The sequence below is a fragment of the Octodon degus genome, unplaced genomic scaffold (genome assembly GCF_000260255.1).
Source record: "Octodon degus isolate 3935 unplaced genomic scaffold, OctDeg1.0 scaffold00008, whole genome shotgun sequence".
Classification (NCBI taxonomy): domain Eukaryota; kingdom Metazoa; phylum Chordata; class Mammalia; order Rodentia; family Octodontidae; genus Octodon; species Octodon degus.
The window spans coordinates 327,886-335,476 of NW_004524584.1; the positions used below are offsets into that span (position 1 = coordinate 327,886).

The 7,591-nt window shown below is 44.6% G+C and overlaps 1 protein-coding gene and 1 pseudogene across 1 annotated transcript in view; both read right to left on the minus strand.

Annotated features, from left to right (window-relative positions):
- Clstn2 (calsyntenin 2) overlaps positions 1-7,591 on the minus strand; it is a 710,452-nt gene that overhangs the window by 246,012 nt on the left and 456,849 nt on the right. The gene's annotated exons all lie outside the window — the stretch shown is intronic.
- On the minus strand, positions 1,590-2,319 carry LOC105743874 (annotated as a pseudogene).

Below are 7,591 nucleotides of genomic sequence, written 5' to 3' on the forward strand. Positions count from 1 at the left end.
TATTACAGTTTCTACAGGGTCTCACTACACAGATTGGGCTTGTAGTGATCTTCCTATTTTCAGCCTCCTAGGCACTGGGATTACAGGCATGCACCACCACACCATCTCAGTTGCTGTCTCAGAGTGCCCCAGGGGCAGGGCCAGCGTGGCATGCTGGGAATTGAACCCCAGTCCTTGCATCTGCCTAAGCAGGCACTTTAGTCTGATGAGCTATTTGGCCAGCACTTGTTCCTTGGCATTTTTAAGAAAGTTTTCTTCTCATGATCAATAACCACAAGCCTGTCTTCTACATCTGAGATCCTCTCCTCACCTTAGCTTAATCTGCTGTGGATACTTTCAACAGAATTTTTACTCACTTGGATACCTACTTGAATCTATCTTATGGATTCCATTTCTTTCCTATGCTGAACATCCATGGTTTCCATAATTTTCTTAAGCTCCTCTATATTTTGTTTTTATCTGCAGACTCATATAAAACAAGATCAAACAAAACCAAAAATCAAAAGCCAAATCTTTACTACTACCACCAGCGCAACAACAAAACAAACAAGAAAGAGTGAGGAAAAGAAAAGCATCCATTTCCAGGCATGTTTCTGCTGTCACTCATGGACAATGTCCAGAGACAGTGTCTCAATCCATGTTGATATATCCCAGCAAGCCAGCACTAGCTTTTTGGCAGGGCAGTGAATTATCTCAGGGAGCCTGCACCTTCTGGTCTGAGACCAGATTCATTTGGCCTGCAGCTATCAGTGCACCTTCTGTGGGCCTGAGCCTGGGAAGCTGCAAGATGGAGCTAGCAGAAGCTCTGAGTTCTTAGCTCAGTCAGTCCCTCCCCAAGATGGCTGCCAACCAACTGCTTCTTGTGTGGGACTGGATGACTAAGCCCCCTGCACTCACTGCCTCCCTGCCAGCTAGTGTAGTCCTTTGAGTCCAATGCTCTCCTCCACCGTTGTGTCTCTTCATGGAGGACTTTGGGGTCACCAGCAGTCACCTTGTGTCCACAAGCTGGGATGTCTCCTCTTGCACAGTGAGTCCCACCTCAGGGAGAAGGTGCCACTGACTACCTCCTTCTTCATTGAAGTTTCTCTCTTTAATCTCTCTACGGGTTTCAATTCACACTTCAGAGTCTTCCTGGGTCCAGGGGGCCCACTTCCCTCCTCCTCGCTTTCCTCACATTGCTGTACTTCAGCATTTGAATGATGATTTTCAGAGAGGCTCTGTCTCTGCTGCTTTCCACTCCATCATCTTGGTGCTCTCTCTCCTTCTCTGCTTCCTGGACAAGTTTTATTTTGCTGAAGGATTGGAATTATTTATTCTTTAAAGATGGAACAGAATTTTTTTTTTTTAATAATCTGTTTCAAACTTTATTCCCAAGCTTCTCCAGCTTAATTGTCTGCAAAGAATGAATTGTATGTAAGCAAAAACTGAAAAGAGCTGCAGTGTCCAAGGGGCTTGGACTTTAAAAATATTAGGGATCTTGATTTTATCAGATCCATAAACAAAAATAATTTTAAAAAGCAGTCATAATATAAAAATAGCAGCTCCCAGTAATTTCTTCCAAGTTTGATTTTTTCAGAAGCTGACTTAGTTCAGTTTGTCTCATTCTTAGAAGCTTCATCAAAATTCTCCACAAGATCTGGAACCTTGTCATCATCTTCTCCAGGAGCAAGTGGTGCTTTTCCATCCAAAGATTGTTTGGGCAGAGCTTCAGCCGGCCTCCTTAAGCTAGTCAGACTGTCTGCACCAAGCTGGTTCAAGAGGCTGGGTAGCATTTCCATCAGTTGTTTCGTCTTAGCATGGCCTGTAATGGCGAAAGTGTTTGCTGCCAGAGGTGCCTGAACTTTTGGGTTGTTGAAATGGATAACTGTTCCCTGGTTTGTAAACATATTCACCTCTTCAATACCAGAGATACTGTTCACCCTAACTTTATTTATTTATTTATTTATTTATTTTAGGGAATGGTCTACAGGGTGTCCAGGGTCTCACTACTAGATCAGACTCGTAGTGATCCACCTGTTTACAGCCTCTTAAGTGCTGGGATTACAGATGCGTGCCACCCCACCCAGTCTCAATTGCCATTTTAGCGTGCCCTGGGAGCAGGGCCAACAAGGCAGCCCCTGCACCTGCTTGCAGGTGTTTTAATCTGCTGAGCTATTTGGCTGGTGCTGCTAACTTCTTTAATAACTGAATTTTTTTTTAATCATCTGCTGTGGCTGTTCTATGAACAGTCTTCTTTCTGTGAGCAGTTCCTTTCCCATCAATGCGCACTTGTGCCTGCGGTTTGGCGAGTTTTTTCTGTTTCATGATAGTTTCTTTCATCTTGTCAGAGCAGATATGGGACAGCATAGGGGACTAGGGCTGGCACTCAGGGGAGTCTTGGGTAGACCAGCTGAGATTAGGCGCACTCACACGGGGCCCCAAGATGGTAGCTAGAGCTAGGTAGGACAGAATTTACAGGCAAATGCATCCGGGCCTGAAATTCTATGTGTAAGAAAATTTCTAATTACCAATTCAATTTTACCAACTCTATTTATTGCTTATTAAGTTCTGGTTAAGGTTTTCTGGTTCCTTTTGAGTCAGCTTGAATTATCTATGTCTTTCTAATGGTTATTCCATTTCATCAACAATGTTGGGGCTTTCTCAAGTTTGTTATTTGCTTTCAGTCAGTTTCGAGAGTCCTAAAATGGTTGCTTTTTTTTCTTTTTTAAAGCTCTTTTAGTTGTATTGTCCTTTTGTGTGGAGAGGACGTGCTGAACTCTCCACTGTGCTGTTCCAGAAGTGGTGTTCTCTTGTGGATTTGGCACCCATCTGGAGACTGAGTTGAGGGTGTCTTCAGTTATTTGGGTTTCTACTCAGTTCACAGCTCTTCTGAAAATGCTTTCTTGGTCACTTGCATCTCAAAAGCCTCTTCTCCTCTCCCCGAGGTACTTATGATCAGTTTTACTTCAGCATAGTGCTTATCACTATGTGCATATAATCAAGCTCACCCAACTGACCAGAAGCGGAGCCAGCCTTTCTTCTAAACCTAGTTGGGTGTATTTAAGATCCTTCTGTGTTTTCATTGCTCTGGGCAACCTACACAAGAGTAATTATGTCATTAAGCTATTATAAACAATTATCACCATAGATGGCTTTTTGTGAGCTAGGCAGAGAATCAAAAGCCCCATTCCTTTTTCTTTTCCTTTCTTAATGTGAGTACACTTAATGTTTAGCATCAGGACAGCCCTGGCTCACTATCAAAATTATTTTTATGCTGACTCAATTAAAATTTAGGGCAGAAGAGCTAGTTGAGCATAGAAACGATCTCATTATATGACACAAAGAGTAGATCGAAGTCTCCTACTGGAGTACTTCAAATGTTCTTGCTCGTTCATTCATGCACCCACTCAGTATTTTTCCTGGCTTGGTTTTCTCTAGCAGGAGACACAGACGTGAGGTGACTGAACCATCTTTGGAGAGCTCAGAGCCTCGAGAGGGTAGGCAGAACTGACGTTTCATGCCAGCAAATGGGTGACTTTCTGCTCTGGCAAGGATTGTTGGGCAGAGGTTGCAAGCTGCAGACTCAGAGAGACACCTTTGGACAGCGAGATTATTGCTCTTGGTGTCGATGTCTGCAAGTCACAAGAGGGTTCAGGCATTGGCCCTTCTTGGGATTGTGATTTAGCTCAAGCCTCTGCTCTTCTGCATATCCCACGTACCTTGGTGTGTGCATGAAGAAATCTCTAGTATTCTATGACCTCTACAGCATCGTCACGTACAAAACAAAAAGCTGGACCAAATCAGCTTTTTCCTCCCCAGGTGCACATCAATGGAGCAACTTAAAATGACTCATGCTGCTATTCTGCCCACACTAGGAGGCTCAAACTATGTAATCCATGGGGTTAGAATGGTTAGAGTAAGAAAGCGGAGGTGGCAATAGAGGACTGACTTCTACAAATGCTTACTCGTGACCGCAATGAGCTGCTAGGATGAGCACTAGAGTAATATTAATCCAGAGTACACCCTTGGGTCCTTCCTAGCTCTATGAAGAGATTCAAATATGAATGAAAGGGTCATGGTATCAAATCACATTTCCATGGATGAAAGCCATTTCCAATCCCTTGCTTTTGATAATGCGTTATGGTTTTTAAGTGCTTTGGTATTCATTAAGGGAATAGTTTTTAAATACTAATATTATAGGAAGGTAAGTATTTTAGGAATTTTCTGCTTGAAAAATTTTCTACATGAAAAATTCTCCTTAGAAAGGGCAGTGTGGTCTCTCTCCCAAGGTCACTTGCTATTTAGCCGTGTGCTGGGACAATAAACTAGATAGGTTGTTGACCCCAGCCCAGAGCCCCTTTCAGGGGATCTCAGTGCTCTACAACGCCCCAAAATTTCTGGAAAGTTTTCCAAGAAGAGATTCAGGGGATTGGCCATCTACCTGACACTCGACCAGAAAACCAGGATTTGCAGAATTTCAGGCAGAACAGGCTCATCAGCCATGTTTGGCACATGGATGTGGGGAGCCCTGGCCTGCCCAGTGGGCACTGCAGCAGCTGTCAGCTCTTATAGAGGATCAAAGACAGTTTAACCCCAATGTGGCATGAGCAGCCTTCCTCAGCATCAGCCTGGCTGTCACGGGAAGAGACACTCTTGCCAGGACTTCACACTTAACCCTTCGCTATTGGTTAATGGACTGTCAGAATCCATCAAAGAGTGCATGACTGCCACGTAATCCAGAAATTTATCATGGTCTCCTGAGCATGAAGTTGTTGAGGCTGGTCCACTCAGCACTGGCTTGAACATCTCAGCTGGGGAAGCCTGAGCCTCTAGCGCACACTGGTGATCTTTGCCTATGCTGAACACAATGGCATGTGAGTGCCCCCGTGACTCAGCCCTCTGCAGGCAATCTGCGTCTCAAATCTCCCTGTCTCCAAACTTTGTTTTAAAGCCGTGTTGAGAAAGCATAAAATGAGGAGATTGTAGCATCTCTCTTCAGCCATCACCCCTGCAAGCATCATTCTGATGTAGGCTCAGTCTCTCTCTCTCTCTCTCTCTCTCTCTCTCTCTCTCTCTCTCTCTCCCCACCCCTTCCCTCTCTCTTCCTAACCCAAGAGATCATTATAGATCAACAGGCCCAGTGTTACAACAGTAGTGAAAGTCCCTATGCTGAGTTGGCACATTCCTGTGACAAAAGCCCAACCTAAGGCCAGGGAGGCTTCCTTTCAGGGAAGATATCTGAGCAGAGCAATGTGCAAAACATGCAGCTGATGCTCTATGAGTGTTGTCAGGGGAAGGAAGAAGTTTATGGCATCATGTTAGCTCCAGGCTTACGCCTTGCACTACTCTATATGGTGCCCATGAGCTTTCCTTTTGTTTTTAGGAAACATGGAGTCATTTTACCCCATGGCCAAGCTCTGAGGTAGGTGCCCTGGGGTTATCATTCTTAAGGGAAGTAGAGCAATTTTGTGCAGGAGATCTTTTGTGACTTCCCCCACTCCAATCCTAGTATTTGGCCTCCAAAGGCCCTGGGGCTTTGTGCTTATACCAGAATCTGTTGTTGTCTAAGCCTTGTGAGCCATTTGCTAGGGCCTCCTGAGCACTGAGAATATATGGCTGAGTGTGCAGGACAGTGTAGTCATTCTCAGCCAAGGCCTGCCCCAGCTGATATCAACAGGCTGCCACCCTGTTTAGATACCCAGTTTTTAGAGCCTTATCTGGGTCCCTGAGTGACTGGATGTGTGTTCACTGAGACACTAGCCAACTACGCTCTTTTAAGGGTTTAACCAGCTTTTTAGTACAGTCAGACTTTTGGGAAGTTCATTCTGCTGGGATGGAGGACAGGGAGAATTCAAGGTTGATGTAGTCTCTCTTTTCCAAGGCACTGTGAATCTCTGCATGTCTGTGAATCTAGATATAAGGGAACAATAGGTATGCAACAGCTTTCTTAAATAAGGAATGCCATTGTAATGCTATTCTTATATCCATGCACAATTCAACAGCAATGACTGTAGAATACTCTAGTTTCCCAACAGCTTATGAGGTCTTCTGAAAACACAGTGAGCATTGGCAGCCATGTCTCTCCCAATTAACCCTAGATCTCACAACGTAGGACACTATGACTTGTCTCTTTTTAAATGAGCTTTCTTTCTTTCATATCGGTTGTTGTAGGGCCTCACTATGCAACTCAAACTCGTGATCCTCCTTCTTTCAGCCTCCCCAGAGCTGTGATTACAGGTGTGCTACACCATGCCTGGACTCTGGCCAACTCAGCCCACCCTGGGGGCAGGGCTGGCATGGCATGTGACCCTGGAGATCGAACCATGGTCCTTGTGCTTGCCTAAGCTTGCCTAAGCAAGCACTTTAGTCTGCTAAGCTATCTCGCTGGCCCAGTTTTTAGATACTTCCTGGAGTATGGCACAGGGAGAAGAGAAGGAAGGTGCCAAAGAACTGCCTCTCTCTCTGAAGAATGTCCTTCAACAGGTGGGATGGACTAGGGACTGGGGAGCTAAGATGCAGCTTGCCCAGAAATGCTGCCTTATATGACAAAAGTTGATTTAGTGGTTGTTAAGAATAGTGGTGCAAATACAGGGAGAAGGAATAAGAAAGCAAAGTTCCTGTTCTATTCTCTTTTATACAGATGGGCATTAGAAAGGGTGGCTTTTTATGTGCCTGATTCACATCAAGAGCTATGGCTCCACGTTATAACCCAGACATGCCTCTAGCTGCCCACAGGCTCTGGCTGCATTGCCTGGGGAGGGAGTGTCTCTTGATGTAACTTGGGAAACATTTAAGGAGTGGGCAGAGGGAAGACCATGAAACAGGCAGACATTGTCTTTCCAGCTTTATCACCTGGCAATGTGTCATTTTGTCAAGATAGATGTGAAATCAACATGTGTGCAAACACAAAGAAAATAGGCACAGAAATGATGACTGGTGTGATAGGTATAAAGGGACCATCAAGTGACAATTGAGAGGTGTGGAATTTCTTTACAAGGTACCATCAAGAAAGGATAAAAGTTTAAGGTGATGGATATACTAATTACCCTGATTACTACCCCATATGAAAATGAATCAATACATCACATCATACCTCATAAATATTTACAAATTTGTGTGTCAATAAAAAACCCTGAATACATTCATCAACTCTGAGAGTTGGGATGGGTTGAGAGTGCATTACCCTGCCTACTATAAATGTTTATCAGTTCTATTTGATTATCCAAAATAAATTTGTTTTACCAAAGCTTAGGAAAAAAGACAGAGTATCTTAAACTATAACAGTACAGAATCATACCAAGCTAAGTACATAAGCAGGAGGCTCCTGCCCAAATGGGGCTAGAGTCCTCAGGTGACCAAAAGCTTCACTTCACTCCATGCAGTTTTAGGGCATATGGCCTTATGGAGATAGGTCATGGTCTCATGGAGATGGGACCTGGCCTCACAGAGATGGGACATGGCCTCACAGAGATGGGTCATGGCCTCATGGAGATGGGACATGGCCTCACGGAGATGGGTCATGGCCTCATGGAGATGGGACATGGCCTCACGGAGATGGGTCATGGCCTCACGGAGATGGGTCATGGCCTCACGGAGATGGGTCATGGCCTCA